Consider the following 17,404-nt stretch of genomic DNA (forward strand, 5'->3'; position numbering starts at 1 on the left):
TATGCAATAATATAATATAATATATTATAAGTAATCTTACTCCCTTAATTATTATAAGTAACCTTACTCTTACTTATATTATAAGTAACCCCGGTTACTCCCTCCTGTGAAAACAAATTCTACCCCTTGACAAGACCAGCATCCTTGTACAGTAAGCCCCTTGAGGAGAAATTATTTGAGAATGTAAATCTTTTGTCAGGTACACAGCCTAACCATATTATTTAGTCAATATTTATTTCAGTGAATTTTACATACTGTTTTTCCAACACCAAATTTCTCTCCTTTTGTCTTGCTGGAATTATTCAGCTGAGACCAGTGGAGCATGTGCAGACAGGTTAATGGTTGAATAAGTAATCATTGCTCCAGATGAAATGAGTTTTTGTGTAATGGTCTTTTGATATAATCTGATCACAGAGATGTATTTCTACTTCATTCTAAGCCTGTCTGATACTTAACAACCTATAAACCTCCTCTACATATAGCTTAGAGATGATATAATTTCTCTTCTAGGCTTTTCTGCTAGGGAGTTTAAGAAAAATTAAAATTATTTTTATTATTATTATTTTGATTGAATACTTGTCTTTTTTTTAAATTAAGTTTATATTTAGGCTAGACATAATGAATCTAAATCAGTTATAAAATCCACTTTTGCTGGATTAAAATGTTGTAAGCATTCTGCACTATCAATCTAGTTATAATTTATAAAGAGATTTTCTTTATTTTAATTTTGATTAGTAACTTAAAATTTAGATCTTTCCTTACTGGAAGAGCTTCTAGTCTTCAACTACTAGAATAACTGTAGCTACCACCAGATGACATAATTCACAGAAAATAAGTTGTAGGTAAAAACATAGAAATCAAAATTTCTTATGGTCTTAAGAACAGATGAAATTTAAGAATTTCATCATCATTTTTGGATGTGTTTCTTTAAGCATGACTCACAACAGTAAACCTGAGACATCTATATTATATTAATCTCAGAGAAAATATATTAGGAAATTGCCAGATTCTAGTGCAGTGTAGTAAGAGAATCTGTATACTGGCTATAGTAATTTTCCCTATCTTTGGACAAAACTCTTTCTATCTGCCAAACAGAAAAACATACAACACAAAGGGTATCTTTCAAATCAGCAGGTAAATGAGAATGTAAATGTCTGCAGCATTCAGACTTGCACTTCTGAGTCATCTTTTCTCCTTCAGTTCATGAGTTTTTCTGGTTGTTGCTGCTGTTGCAGTTGTTTTCCTCCTAGGTTGTTCTAGAATGTACTTTGCACAGCAGCTCCATGCATATGTAATCTCTGAAAGGAATAGAATTATATGAAGTGTCTAAATTGGCGATGTAACAGATTTATGGCAGCAAATAAGTGTCTTAAAGTTCTATAGGTTAATGCCAGAGTGTGCAGAGTTAAAAAACCTCTAAGATTAGTTTAATGTAGAAAAGTGAACATTCATTGTGGTCTGCTAATACTGTTTCTCTAGCTACTGCGTCTTATTTTTAGTTGCATTCTGATAACATATTTGAAGCAAATGTCTTATTGTAAGACTTTTTGTAAAGGAAGTTGTCCCAGGTCCCATATGAAAGAAGTGGACCTGGTTGTGAAAAGAATGGCAACAGATTCATTCTAACTTGATCTGAAAGATATTCAAAGCACGAGAAGTAACTCTAAAGAAGACAAAGGGCAAGAATGTAGTACATTTGTATGTAATACTGCAGTTCAAATGTCAGTGTTTGCTGTAACTTTTTCTGTGATCAGAAACATACATTTGCTTTGAGCCAAGTTGAAGAGGAGGTGTCCTGAAATCTCTAAAGAAGGCCAGTTTCAGCACTCCCTCCCCCACCTCAGCTAGGAAAGGAATTTCTTGGTGGAAAGTGAAAAAAACCCTGTTTATTTAACAAACACATTGAACACAGGCACAAGGAAAAAAAGGTATTACTGTTAATATTTGAACCTTCTCACTGTGGAGAAAGCTAGTGTATTCAGAGTTCTGCTTGGCTTCTGCCCAGGTCCGTAGCTAGGTTGCAGTGTCCCTGCCGCTTCCCCGGCCGGGCTCCCGACGATGTTCTGGTGCTCGGACCAGAGCAAAGCTGAGCAGTTACAGAAGAAGCAGCCATAATTCTGACAAAGACTTCTTGCCTCAGCTAACAAAAAGAAGCTAGCTACAATAAAAGAATTTAACTGTCCCTCTCTCTGATGAGAAAAAAAATGAGAGAGAGAGCGGAAGATTATCTGTGTTTGAAAGCAGACTGCCAAAAGAATTCCCCTGGCTTCCCCCCTTCCTCTTAACTTAAAAAATTAATTTAGTGTCTAACTTAAAATTACAGGACCCGTTTCTGGGCATTAAGGTGATTATAGGGGAGACAGTATCATAAAGTAATCCCAAGACAAGTGAATTTTCCGTTGTCAACTGGCATGTGCCTGATGAAGAAATTTAGTGAGAGAGTTATGCTTGCTATGAAATAAGCAAATAATACCCATGCAAAGAGGCAACTATATGTACAAAATATTTTTAGCTGGAGAAATCCCATATTGCACCACTATGTAGTATGACTCTCAGTGACAGACACCGTAAATCAGAATATTCATTAATAACAAAGGAAAAAGAATGAGCACACTTGTCAAAGAAAGGCAATAGAGGAAAGATAGAGTAGGATCTGAGGAGAAATCCACACAGATTTAACAATCTTTTTCATACTCTCTTTATCAAACAAGAGAAATGGATTAGGACAAAATATAATAATTCTGTTTCGGAGGAAAATCTATTCCTCAAGAATTATAAGTGAAATGTTTAGGTTGCCACTAACTACTGCATTAGTTATGAAACTATGACACAGTCGGTAGTCAGCAGTGCAATGCCATGCTGTGAAAAGAAATTTAAACACATGGATACTGAATGCAGTACAAAGAGACTTAGAGGAAATTGATTGATGCCTATTGGCCAATCCCTGTTGGGTATTGGCATTTTCCATTTATGTGAATAGGGAGAGAGTGAATAATGCCCCAATGAATAATACTCCTGTCTACCAGAGGGCATCTAACAGTACTCTCTAGATGTGGTGTGGTGTTACCTGACACAGTATTTAAAACTTGCAAATTAGTTGATTCCCTGAATCCTGCCCTACAAGGTTACAGCCTGTTGATTCCCTTTGGGAGATGACAATAGTGGAAAGACAGCAGTTTCATCCTTTGACAAGTCATTTGTAGGCTGTTGAAATGGTATACTGGGCACCCTGCCATTATTAATCTGCTTATACCTAAGAAGGAGGTAGTACTTATTAGCACAACAGTACAAATATGAGGATTAATATGCAAGGCCAAATTCAGCTGAACGGGCAGTGATAAGCTGTGTGATTTGTCTGATTGTGAAAGGCAGCAACAGTAAGTTCTCCTGACATATATTGCTTCTTACATGTTTGTAGCAAAATATCTCTCTCCTTGTTTTTATTCTTAAATAATTAAGTTATTTTACTGGATGGCTGGGTGTTCAGGTTGCCTTATATACATATATAAATACATACGTATATCTATTTTCTGGTCCTAGCTATGCTACTGCCATTTTCACTTTGCAACTCTTTGAACATTTCTTGAGCTTACATAAGTAATGACACAAAAGTGCTCAGATTCTTGGTATGGATGAATTTATCTCATTAGCTCAGAAGCTTTCTAATATTCTCCTATACTATGCTGAGTGTTGCCCAGTTATTCCAACTCTATGTCTGCTGGTCATTAGCTCATCCCTAAGTTCTCTTGACAGAACTTATCAGAGAGATAAAGAAGCAACTCTTGCCTCTAAACAAGTACCTATATTTGATACTTGTCAGTATTTCTCCAATATGAATGACGAGAAACAATAGTGAATGGAATATAAAAAGACAGTCTATTTATAACTCTAAATACTTTATTTTGCTACTTATAAAATTGTAGCTCTGGAGAAATGTTAGAGAACAATAGAGCTTTTGGATTAGCAGCTCAGATCAGAAACCGACTCTTTTCCATCAGCATTGCACAGATACATAAAATATTTTTATTTATGGTGGTTTAATTGGCTTTTGGAGCTTAGAATTATTGACAGTTTTCAAAAGGTATGATAAAATATCAGCCTGGATATTATTGCTTTTTCTACATTTTGCACCTCTATAATAGTTTGTGATTTCCTTCATTTGAGAAACATTCAGGACCTCAAGAATTTACTGGATGCCAATATATGCAATCCATTTTATCAAATCTTACTCCCCAAGCATTAAAATTTGTTTTCATTCAGCACCTTCCCCACCAACCTTTCTGGAGATTGCTGGTTCATGGTGCTGAGTTGCAAGATGTCACCCTCTTCACAGCCTCACCTGGGAAGAGTGGCTTGTTGAACCACAATGGGTTAAACAGAACAGCTGCAGTCACTGTCCTGTGGATTGGAGATATGCTTAAAATGTGTCTACATCCTTTAAATAAGACCGCCATTTCCATGAGACGTGGCATCACATATCCTGTGTCTCCTTCAAGGCTTCATATGGTGTTCTTGTAGGCATTTCTTTCCTTTAGCATGGCTGAATTAAAGCTGTGAAGGCTTTTTTTGCCACCTGTAGAAGTCATGTTTTCATAGCAATGAGTTTAAGGTTGCACTGTATACTTTGAGATTTGTGAAGGAAGGCCGGGTTGTCTGAAGATACAGCCTGCTGACAGAATGGCTGAGAACTCTGCAGGAAGTGAGCAGGAGCAGCTATGGCTGGTATGGTCATGCCTGTGCTGCCCTCAGAATATTCTTGTGGATGCCATCTCTTGAGGTGCAGCTGGACTTCCCCTTAGGGAGACTTGCAGTAGTTCTACATAGCAATGCAGATGCAGTCTCAATAGATTCTGCACTCAGAAATCCCCAGTATCCTGCCCAGTCGTGCAAGTACTTTATGTTCTGCATGACCTTTTTTTATCATGTGGGAAGAGTAATAGAGGAAAATTCAAATAAGGCAGATATGTCTAGAACTTGCTTGATCACATGATCACATGCCAGGTTACACCAAAGAGCTTTTGATGACAGAAAAGTATGTGCAACAACAATATAAATTATTTTTAAGGTCTCACATAATACACTAGCAACTTGACTGAGAGATCTACATTGTAATTTGTGTTTGTACACATGATTATAGTAAAATAACTAATGATGAAAATATCCAGCACATTTTAATATAAATCCTGAGTAATAAAGTTATTAATGTAGTACCAATTTTTCTTCTTATTTCATTAATGATGATCAATGATCTTTATACTTTTTGTAACAAAGCTCGGTAGACCTTCCCTGGCAAAGACATTTTGCTGCTCAAAGTTAATTACAGTGTGATTGTTTCACAGAAGTGCACCTATATCCACCCAAGCCGCTGTTGAATTTTCAAATTTAAGTGTTTCTCCACACTAATTAGCCCAGCTTGCTTGCCCTGTAGGAATAAAGAGCTATCTTTCTACTATAGACATGGGTGCAATCTTTTATTAGATTGTTCCCAAGGTGATCACCCTTCAAAGCTTTACAAATATTTAGGAGTCACAACCCCTACAGTGCTGCAGGCAGGGGCAGAGCGGCTGGAAAGCACCCTAGTGGATAGGCATCTGTCAAAGGGATGCTTGTCAACATCAACTAAACATGAGCCAGCAAGTCAGCTAATGGCACCAAGCCTGTATCAGTAGTAATGTGCCCAGCAGGTTGCTCTCTAAACTACCTGAGAAGAGAGTGTAATAGTGGGGGGGTTTTCTCAAGTCACATGTGATGGGACAAGTCACATGTGATAGGACAAGAGGAAATGGTCTCAAGTTGCACCAAGGAAGTTTAGATTGGATATTAAGAAAAATTCCTCCCCTGAAAGGGTTGCCAAACACTGAAACAGGCTGCCTGGGGAATAGTGTAGTCACTATCTCTGGTGGCATTTCAAAGATATGTAGATGCAGTTCTGAAAGACCTCATTTAATGGTGGACTTTGAAGTGCTGGGTTAGTTGTTTTACTTGGCAATTTTACAGGTCTTTTCCATCCTAAAGAATTCTATAGTTCTATCTTTACACACTTTCAGGAAATTCTGGGAACAGAACCATGAAACACCATCTTTCCTTATAGTTAAACAAGCTGTGGAACAAAATAGGTAATGAGAGCACCTCAATGCCGGCAATGCCAGATTTATGCAGGATATCTTGCTCACTCTCCTTATGCAGAAGCAATAAACAGCTCTGCCTTTCTTCTTTCTTATTCTACAAGGTATTTTCTCTCAAGAAAATATCCAAAATAATGGAGTTTTTGTTGCTGAGTAACTGTTATATTCAATGAATCTCTCCGTTCCAGGAAATAGCTGAGTACCATGTGACAGAGTGAACAAATGCCTTGTTTACAGAAATTTTCGTTTTTTGTAATTAACTGTTTTATATAAACCTATGGGATTTTGCACTTTACACCTCTGACTATCCCCTCTGTGGGGGAGTGAGCAAGCTGTTTTCTGGGACTGCTAAACTCCACAGCAGCTAACAGTCCTCAAAACTGCTATTTCCTATATGTAAAATTTACCAACATAGTACTTAATTCTTCAGTATCTGATTTCCATGCAACTATTTTATCTACTACACTGCACTTTCTAGGTGTTTGACTGCTTTGGATGTTGCCACTATCAACTGCTGCTCCACAGCATTCTTGAATGTGAAGATAGCAAAAAACAGCATTTCTTTAGAATTTCTTTTTTTCTAGGAGGCAGCAGTTTATGGGATCTGTGCTGCAGACTCATACTTTCACCCGGTTTTGTTGTATTACAACAGCAGACATTAATTCAACTAAAATAATGTAGAATGAAACTTTATTCCCCTGAATGCATTCTCTCTGTATAGCATATTCTTAAATAATGAGTCATTGACACAGCATAACTGGTGGATCATTCTACTGCAAAAGGCTATTTTCAGATTAATTAAAATATTTTGAAATAAAATTTATAATTGTTTCAGTGTTATGACTTTAGAGTCCCTGCTTTTTCCCAGTGCAGAAATCTTTAGAAGAAACTGATTTTTTAGAAATTGGGGTTGCCTTTCTTGCCTCAGAAATGAAGAATTATATTTGTAAGCTCTAACTAACATCAAATACTGGAGTTAGCCAACCTGCTATATGTTGCACAGAGTTAAGAAATCTCCCTGTTTTTAGCATTCACTATTCCCTTGTATTACACTTCCAGAGACAAGCTTGTGGAATCCCAAAACACGCCAAGTGACTGAGAGACAGGACTCCAAAGAAAGGAAGAGGGGCTAAAAGTAATCCAAGCAAAAAAGCCAAAGCCCAAGCAGAAGTCAGAGTTGAGTCATTTATTGAAGCCAGAGCATATGAAGTCTAGGATATTAGAAGTACAGGGTATTGAAGTCAGGGTATTGTTCTTACAGCTCTTCTTTAAACTGTTGCAGTTCTAGGGCTACAGCTTCCAGCAAAAATTTCTCACTACAGATAGCCTATTGGCTATAGTCTATTTGACTATAGTAGAGGAGCAAGTCCAACTTGGGCATTTAGTTCCATCAACCAGCCCATGGAATACCCCAGTTTTTGTCATCCGAAAGCATGGCAAAGACAGTTGGCGTCTTCTCCAAGACCTTCGAAAAATTAATGAGGTTATTGAGGGTAAGGGCCCCCTTCAGCCTGGTATCCCCTCCCCTTCTATGTTTCCCCAAGATTGGCAATTTGCTGTCCTTGATATCAAGGACTGCTTCTTTTAACATCCCACTCTACCTGGGAGATGCCCCCAGATTCGCATTTTCAGTACCATCTCTGAACAGAAGTGAGCCATTTAAAAGGTACCAATGGACCACATTTCCTCAAGGTCTGAAAAATTCTCCTGTGTTATGCCAAATGTATGTCGCTCAGATTTTATCACCTGTCAGGAAACAGTTCCCTGAAGCAATCATACTCCATTATATGGATGGCATACTTATTTGTTCTGCCACCAAAAGTTACCTTAATGCCACTCTCGAAAAGACTGTTTCCTGTTTCTACTATTGAGAAAGCAGGTTTTGTAATTGCTCAGGACAAAATACAAATTGGAGGTACCTTGGGTATCTCATCACTGGGAGAACTGTAACACCACAGAGTTTTTCTATTAATGAACAGCCACAGACTCTAGAGGACATTCAACGCATTTGTGGGATTATCACTTGGGTCTGCCCTTTGCTCGGCTTGACAACACAAGAGCTGGCTCCACTGTTCTCCTTGCTGAAGAAAGACACCAACCCCGCAGCCCCACGGACCCAGACACCAGAGGCAGAGAAAACATTGCAGAAAGTAGCAGAGACAATGAGGACACAACAGGCTCATTGGGTCAGAAAACACCTTCTGATTGAATTTGTCACCCTGGGTAAGCGGCCACACTTTCATGGGCTCCTGTTTCAGTGGGACATGACACAGAAAGACCCACTCATCATACTCGAGTGGTTGTTTCTCTCACATCAGCCTGTGAAAACAGTGTCCACACCATCAGAGATGCTAGCAAAATTAATTGTCAAAAGTCGCCATCACCTCCAGATCCTTGCAGGCTGTGATCCCTCATGCATTTACCTGCCTTTGAAGTTAGATCAATTAGACTCCTTGTTACAAACAAATGAAAACATCCAAATTACTGTAGATAGCTATCCCGGGAAGGACTCAATTTACTACCCAAAACACAAATTATTCAAAGATTTGTTTCATTTAGTTCCAAAGACTTTCAAAAGTTGTCTTCCCGTTAAAGGCACTGTCATGGTATTCACTGACGGGTCTGGCAGGTTCCACAAATCAGTATTTACCTGGAAAGACCTGAACACTCAAAAGTGGGACTCTGATGTTCAGACCGTTGAAGGTTCCCCTCAAATTGCAGAATTTTTCACAGTTGTGAGGGCCTTCAGGAAATTCCAGCAACCATTTAACTTAGTGACTGATTCATCTTATGTTGCTGGGATAGTTGATCAAGCAAAGCATGCTCTGCTCAAAGACATGCAAAACAAACAGCTGTTTTCCTTGCTCTCAGAATTAATCTGGCTCATCTCTCATCGAGAGCAACCCTATCACATTCTACATGTAAGATCCCACACTGACATGCCTGGCGTTCTTACTGAGGGGAACCAGAGAGCAGATGCATTGGCAATGACAGTCACCACCACAATTGCCTCACCAACTTTACCTGACATTTTTAAACAAGCACAATTAAGCCACATGTTTTACCACCAAAACGCGCCAGCCCTGGCACATCAGTTCAAATTGTCACAAGAACAAGCCCGTGCCATTGTAGCCACATGTCCAAATTGCCAATCCCATGCCCTTCCAATGGTAGCAACAGGTGTCAATCCTAGGGGACTGAATGCACTTGACCTGTGGCAGTCAGACATTACTGATTACCCACCTTTTGGGAAATTGAAATATATTCAAGTATCTATAGGTACATTTTCTGGTGCAATCTTTGCATCTCTGCATGCAGGAGAGAAAGCCAAAGATGTTACCAAGCACTTTTACATGGCCTTTGCTACCCTGGGAGTTCCAAAAAAGATTAAGACAGATAATGGACCAAGTTACACTTCCCGAGCATTCCAAATCTTTCTCTCAGCTTGGGGAATTGCCCATCGCACCAGCATCCTTCACAACCCTCAGGGACAATCAATAATAGAACGCACACACAAAGAAATTAAAAAACTGTTAGATTTACAAAAAGATTCTGCCCTTTTAATGACACCTTAAGAGAGACTCTGCAAAGCACTATATGTGCTCAATTTTCTTAACTACCATTCAAAAGAACCCAATCCGCCAATCCTTTGGGATTTTCATAACAACACATTTGCCCCTCTCAAAGAACTCCCAGCTGTGCTCATCAGAGACCCTGAGTCCCACCAAATTAAAGGTCCTTTTCCACTGATAACCTGGGGCCGAGGGTACGTGTGTGTTTAAACAGAAACAGGGCCAAAGTGGATTCCAGGCCGCTTTGTCAAACCCTACCTGGACGCAGATCAAACTGCTGACCTGTCCAAGAAAAGCCAGGATGCATCTGATCAGCCAGACACTGCAGCAGATGGAGTCACTTGTAAGTGTCGGAAGAAGAAGACCAGAATTCCCAACATTGTAGCATGAACTCTCATCACAAAAAGATATTTTCCCCTGTCATACCTTGCTGCAGAACCCCTCCTTTCCTCCCCAACTATCCCTATCCCTTTTCCCGCATACCTTTCCCTCAACCCATCCCACTAGTCCCCACACAGCTCTTTCCTGCTTGTGTCCAATTGTTTTTAGAAAAGGGGGAGGGTGAGGAGAGTGACTGAAAGTGTGTACAGAAATCTAATGTCATATGTTTCTCTTGCTATTTACTACAGCAAAAACACCCTGGAAGGCCACTCTGGAAAGAGTGAAATTCAAATGAGTGCTTTTCTCTGCAGCCACCATTCTGCTCCATCCATGGATAGCAGAAGGGTGGATGGTACAACAACCGACAGAAAATGTATGGGTGACCCTGGCAAAAACCCTGAGACAACATAACATCTGCTTGTCAATGGGCAGTGTGGACAATCCACTACCTACGTGCCTGGTGGGAATGCCTCTGTAGCAAAAAGATTATCCATATGCGGGTAAGAAACCAAATCCAGTTGATACCTGGGACACCTGGAAAAAGATTTTACCACATGCCACACAAGTGCCTCAAGAGTTAGATCTCTTAGGCTCTGCTCCAGCTACATACTGTGTTAGGTTTTTCTGTATACAAAAGACATCCATTTTGCATGACTCTGCAGTCTCAGGCACAACAATTCGGAAAGATGTAACACCTAATAGCCACATGGTGCAACTATACCTCTAGCACACCATTTGAGTCCAGTGATGTTCCCAGAGTGTTACCGAGAGGCGTGTTTCTTATCTGCGGTGACAGAGTGTGGGCAGGGATACAACCAAAGATCAAAGGAGGTCCCTGCAGCCTTGGACAGGTGACTATCCTTACCCCAAACACAAATTACAAATCACAAATTATAAATTGGCAGAAGCAAGAACGATTGGCACGCAAAAAAAGATCTTACAGTCAATTCGACCCAAATTGCGATGACAAAATTTATGATTGGAGCAAATCCAAAAGAGTCTCTGCGTCCATTTTTCTGCCTTGGTATGCAGCTGAAAAGGCTCTCGGTGAAATTTGCTACCTGGGGTGTTGGCTCAGCTGTCAGGCCAAAGCTACCTCTGCAGCCCTGTCAGATCTGCTCACAGAAGAAGAAACCACGAGGCACACCACCCTACAAAATAGAGTTGCCATTGATTTTCTCCTTCTTGCGCATGGTCACAGCTGTCAGGACTTTGCTGGTCTGTGCTGTATAATTTATCATCTAAAAGCACCTCCATACACGCTAGCATTCAGCAAATTTGAAACCAAGTGCAAGACCTCATGATGGAGACCAGAGACATCAATGTAGTAGATAAAGCACTCACACAGTGGGGAATCCTGGGTGGCTTTTACCAATTCTCAAAAATTTGGTGTAGATTTTAGTAGTCATTTTCATGATAATGGTTGCCCTGAGTTGTTTCAAAAAAGCAATGGAAAAGTCACTTGGAAAAAATTATTTAATAAACAAAGAAGGGGGAGATGTGGAGGTCAGGGGGGAGAAAGTTATCTCAGGAATGCCCTGGGAAAGCACCACTGTCTAAGTCAGGGAAAATTCATTCCTTTCCCATGGTTCCCAATGCTGTACTCTCTTTCACATCCCACTCATCCTGTACCCTTTTTATCTTTCATTAGTTACTCCTGTGAAAACTTTCCCCCTCCCATCCCTCTCCATGTATCTGTGCACAAAAACTGTAACTTTCCCCAAAGACCGGGCACTCGCCCTGGTGTCCTTCTGCTGGTTGTTACCTGATCCTGATGTCCCTCTGACTCACTGTCTGTCCCTCAGCCTACCCTCTGTGTTTTCCTATCCCTTTTGGACCCTGCAATAAATCAGTTGAAATTGTCCAGGACTCCCACACAAGAAGGAGTGGCCCTCCTTCTATCTAGTGAAGAGAAGTATCTAGCCGGGGTCCAGTGGGTGAAGATCCTGACCCCAGCAATTGTTTGCATTACTTGGCAGCCTTACAAAACTACAGTTTCAAAAACCATTGATATCTGCATATGCAGTAATTTCCCAGTCTCATATCTGTGGTCACTTATCCCATGGCCTGTACCCGACTAAGGCCAGAATATCCTGATTTGGAAACTCCACTGTGCTCCCTGTTCTATCTCCCATTTGTTTTCCCATGATAACACACTGATAGTGTTTTACCTCTTGGCATATAAGCTTCCTGTGCTGTCAGTCTTACTTTGTGAGGTAATTTTTTAGCTGAGGTAGAGTTAATTTTCTTTACAGTAACTAGTATGGAGCCATGTTTTGTTTTGAAAATAGTGTAATGACATGGGGATATTTTAGTTAACACTGAGCAGAGTTTGCACAAGGGCTTTCTGCTCCTTACCCCACCACTGAGCAGACCAGGAGTGCACTAGGAGTTGGGACAGGACACAGCCAGAAGAGGGGACAAGGACCACAAGGATATTCCAGACCATAAAGCATCATGTTCACCATGTAAAGCTAGGGAAGAAAGGAGGAAAGAGGGACATTCAAAGTGATGTCATTTGTCTTCCCAAGTTATTAATGTAACAAGGAGCGCTGCTCCCCTGGGGATGGCTGAACACCTGCCTGGAGGGAATGAAAGAGAAGGGTGAAATAATTCCTTGTTTCGTTTTGATTACATCTGTGATTTTGCATTACCTATTAAACTATCTTAGTCCAGAGTTTCCTCACTTTTACCCTTCTAATTCTCTCCCCTATCTCAAGAGGTAGAGGGATTAACTTATCACCCATGTGGGGTGTAGTTGCCTGCTGTGATTAAACCATGACACACTTTCACAGACCCTAAATGAAATGAAAGATAATTAAATGACTCTTCACAGATACAAAGCTAGTTGAAAAATTCAGATGTAAAACATATCCTTTAATAATTATTTGAAAATCTGGTGAAGTAACAAGAAATGGGCCTTAAAACTCCTAAACACAGTGAGAGAGTGCAAGAAAGAATTTTGCAGAATTGTTGATTAGTTGTCTAATAACTGCAACTAGTTTATTGACATGGAAAAATACTGGGTTTCATGGGTCATATCATACTTGTTAACCAGACAAATGGTGTGAAAGTAATTTCAAAGGAGTATTTGCCGAATGTTATAGTACAGTTACCCTGTGATTGCCATTACTACAATATAAAAAAACTAATCTATCTCAGATAAAGTTTGTCACAGCAGTTAGAACAAACTTTTAATGGCACCTCCCAGCTACATGTTATGAAGCCAAGTAAGTCAAGGAAATCAGAAAATACTCCCAGATGGTTCCTCTAACTCCAAGATTATGTTAAGCTCAGACTGAACACAGTATAAAAGTAAACAAGATTGTATGACATTTTTTAACGTGAGACTTTGTACCAGGAATACTTTTACACAGACACCTTGTTATGTGGTTAATTTTTGAAAGCTAACCTTTTATTTCAGGGAAGTAGAGATAAGAACAGTGGGATCATATCAGAAAGAAAGACTGTTGAGCAGAGTGAATAACTTCACCAGAAGGTATGTTGCATAACCAGAAGAATTACTGGAAAATATATATTTCAAAATATTTGCTTACAAGATGACAACATTTTGATCTTAAAAGGTATAGCTGTGTGTTTTTATAGGACTTTGAAAATATTTTCTAAAAATACGGGTAGTTTTCATTCTTTGTCTAAATCTTGACATGAGGTATTCTGCCCTACCTGAGCTAATTCAACATGCAAACTTAATTTCTATCAGCAAACATAAAGAGAGAATTGTGATGGGAATCTAAAAGTATTGATCTGTGTGAAAATTATATTGCTGAGCTCTCTATAATTGCATGTCACAATCTAGTTTGCAATCAGTTAGCCTAATTTTCAACAAGCTCCCAGTAAAGACTTTAAAAAAATATATGCTTGCTGAAGGGAGATCAAAATGCTTTACTATTCACCTATTTGGTTAGAATAAACAATCTTTAATCTTAGAAACAAGATGACAGCAAACTGATACATACCATCAGATATGATATTTGGAAATCAAGTTTATTGATTTGCATGATTACTGGTTTTAGTTTCCTGATGCTGCTACAACATGCTGCACAAAGTCATTACATGCCATTCTGATAAAAAAAAGAATAAAACTATAACTCAAAGCTGAAAATGTACCACTACAAATGGAGGCAATGATCCCTTGAGCACTAGAAAATACTATCTGTTTATGAGTACAAAGAACCTCTAAGTTACATAGAAGAATGAGCTAAATAATGCATGAAGGACTGGAAGTTGCTTAAAATACCTCCCCCTTCCCTCCCACCAAATACATTTCCTCGCTCTGTTAAGTAACAATTGTTGTAAGTCTTTCTTTCTTTCTTTCTTTCTTTCTTTCTTTCTTTCTTTCTTTCTTTCTTTCTTTCTTTCTTTCTTTCTTTCTTTCTTTCTTTCTTTCTTTCTTTCTTTCTTTCTTTCTTTCTTTCTTTCTTTCTTTCTTTCTTTCTTTCTTTCTTTCTTTCTTTCTTTCTTTCTTTCTTTCTTTCTTTCTTTCTTTCTTTCTTTCTTTCTTTCTTTCTTTCTTTCTTTCTTTCTTTCTTTCTTTCTTTCTTTCTTTCTTTCTTTCTTTCTTTCCAGTCTTGCTGCCACTCAGCCTTCATCTTTTATTAAGATTCTTGCTGGTGCTGCATTGGTGCAATATCACATAATGACAATGAAAGCTGCCTGAAGACTATCCCACTGCAATCTTCCCCTATTACAAAGACTAGTCTATCAGAGTTAATATCTGACATGACAGAGGATGGACACATTTCCATTCTGACACCTTATGAAATAATAAAATGAAAGTGGGTATGTGTCCTCTCTCACTAACGCTTATTCTTTCACTTATTGTGCCCACACCCACTTGGTGTTTTTTAGTAAATAACATATTAAGCTGAAGTAAAGGAACTGTAATTGAAGTGTAAGAAGAGTAAATAGAATTTTTGACTTATACCAGTGACAAAATTTACTATTGATAGTATCCAATGATCAAGAAATTTTTGTCTAGTATTTTCCACATCTCCTAAGAAAGCTAAGAATAAAACCATATAACTCCTTAGAGGTCTGAAGACTATAACTTTTGTTCATTACTCAGAAAATATGTCTTAGGTGAAGGAGTTGTTTGTTGAGCTTTTACTGGGTCTAATGTCTTCAAAGAGACATGAGCAGTTGTAGGTTGCTATAAGGTTGTTTATTGAATGAATACATCAGTCGTGAAGGCAAAGAGTTCAGGGTGTTAAAGTCTGTGTTAAAGCTTTTCTAGTATAGAGTCCGAAGCCGCAGCAGCAGCTGCAAGGCTGCTCTTCAGTATAGAGTCCCAGGTTCTGTGTAGAAACAGTGGCAGCAGCAACAGTTGTTCTCAGGCACAGAGTCCAATGTCCCAGGTAGCAGCAGCAGGGACCACAGCCTTTTTTTCCTTTTCCTCTTCCTCTTCCTCTTCCTCTTCCTCTTCCTCTTCCTCTTCCTCTTCCTCTTCCTCTTCCTCTTCCTCTTCCTCTTCCTCTTCTTCTTCTTCTTCTTCTTCATTAAAAACATTATTCTAAAACATTGTTTCTAAACCAATCTGAACTTGATTCCAATGTACAAAAGTAGTACGAAAGTAGTATCAAGTATTAATATTATCTGTTTATGCAAATGTACTATCTGTTTTCTTACTTAAAATTTACATGAAAAAGTCTATCTATTTATGGGGTTAGTTCTGTCTATTTATGCATGTAGTTTTATCTATTTTACATGAATAATTCTATCTGTTCTAGTGGTGAGCTTCCCCTATGTTTATCTTATGTCTAGGGCTAAGTTGCTGAACTTTTAAGTAGGCCTTAGGGCCTTTGCTAGTTAATACAGTTTCTTAAGGCACTTAAAATATATTCCTACTTACTTAAAACCTAAAACTTAAACTTACTTAAAACTATAACTTACACTTCTATTTACTTAAAACTTAAACCTACACTTAATATATCTTAATTTCTCTAAAAGCTTTAATTCAACCCCTGTATTTATTTCCATCTCTGAGGAACTCAGAGAGGCTTGCATTCCAACATTTATTGTTTATTTTTTTCCTCATTTTTTCCCCCTCTGTGTATACTCCTACCTTACTTCTAAAGGATATATAAAAATAATTTTCTTGAATATGTAAACCATATATTTTAAATTGAGCAGAATTTTGTAGGAGACAACCTTTTACATACTTCAGCACCTGTATTACTCAGTATTTAGAAAGACTTGAAGGATTATGATCCTCAAATCTTTTTTTACACACTGCATGAGTAGTTTCAATAAAAGCAATGTCTCTTCTCTACAAACCTTGCTTCACTCACACATAATTGTCATGGATGAGGTAACAGCCATTGAGGTTAACGAAGTTAATCCAAGTATCTCTAGTTAATGAGTTCAGAGGGAGCTTTTAAGCCCTCAAAGGGAAAAGGAAGATTTCCAGAGGTTCTCAGCACTTGCTTGTCATAGCTGTCAGCTTGCCAGAAACTCTGAAAATCTGACCAAGACATCCTAATATTATACAGTGCAACACCATCTTACTGATACATAAATGTTACAAGACATCTGGCAAGTCAATCACATATGTTCCTGTAGCACATGTCAGGGCTGCACAGAGCTTGTGGTACAGAGGTGGTTGTATTTCACTAATTTTTTTTTAGCAGGACTGTGGAGCCCTGCTCAGCAGGAGGGAGGTAATTTTCATGCAGCCATATCAGTGTCATGATTTCTGGTACTGTCTTAGAATTCCAGAATTTGTTCTGGCATTACAATGTGCTTCCACACAACACTAACAGTTAGAATGCTACTAGCCATCATCGAAAAGCCTGGACTCAGGTTTGGAAGAAAAAGATTTCTGAAAATGCTGGTTTTTATCAGCTTTCTGTGATTTGAGGCAGAACCACAGAACCAAAAAATCAGTTGAGTTGAAAGGGACCTATCAGGATCATCAAGTCCAACTCCTGGGCCTGCACAGGGCATCCCAAGAATCACACCATGGACCTGAGAGCACTGTCCAAGCACTTCTTGAGCTCTGCCCGACTCAGCACTGTGACCACTTCCCTGGGGATCCTGTTCCAGTGTCCAAAGCCTCTCTAGGTGAAAAACTTTTTCCTGATGTCCAGCCTAGACTCCCTTGTCACAACTTCAGGCCATTGCCTTGAGTCCATCACTGGTCACCACAAAGAGATCAGTGTCTGTGTTACAGAACAGGTTATACTTTGTGGGAGACAAGAAATCCCATTTTCTCTAGCTCAACAGAAAACACTCTGGGAAAGGTTCAGCTAAGAGCAAGGTACAAAACAGGTCCTGCAACCAGAGGTCGGGCTGTATGGCTGGCACGTG

Source organism: Passer domesticus, chromosome Z (assembly GCF_036417665.1).
Source record: "Passer domesticus isolate bPasDom1 chromosome Z, bPasDom1.hap1, whole genome shotgun sequence".
Taxonomy (NCBI): domain Eukaryota; kingdom Metazoa; phylum Chordata; class Aves; order Passeriformes; family Passeridae; genus Passer; species Passer domesticus.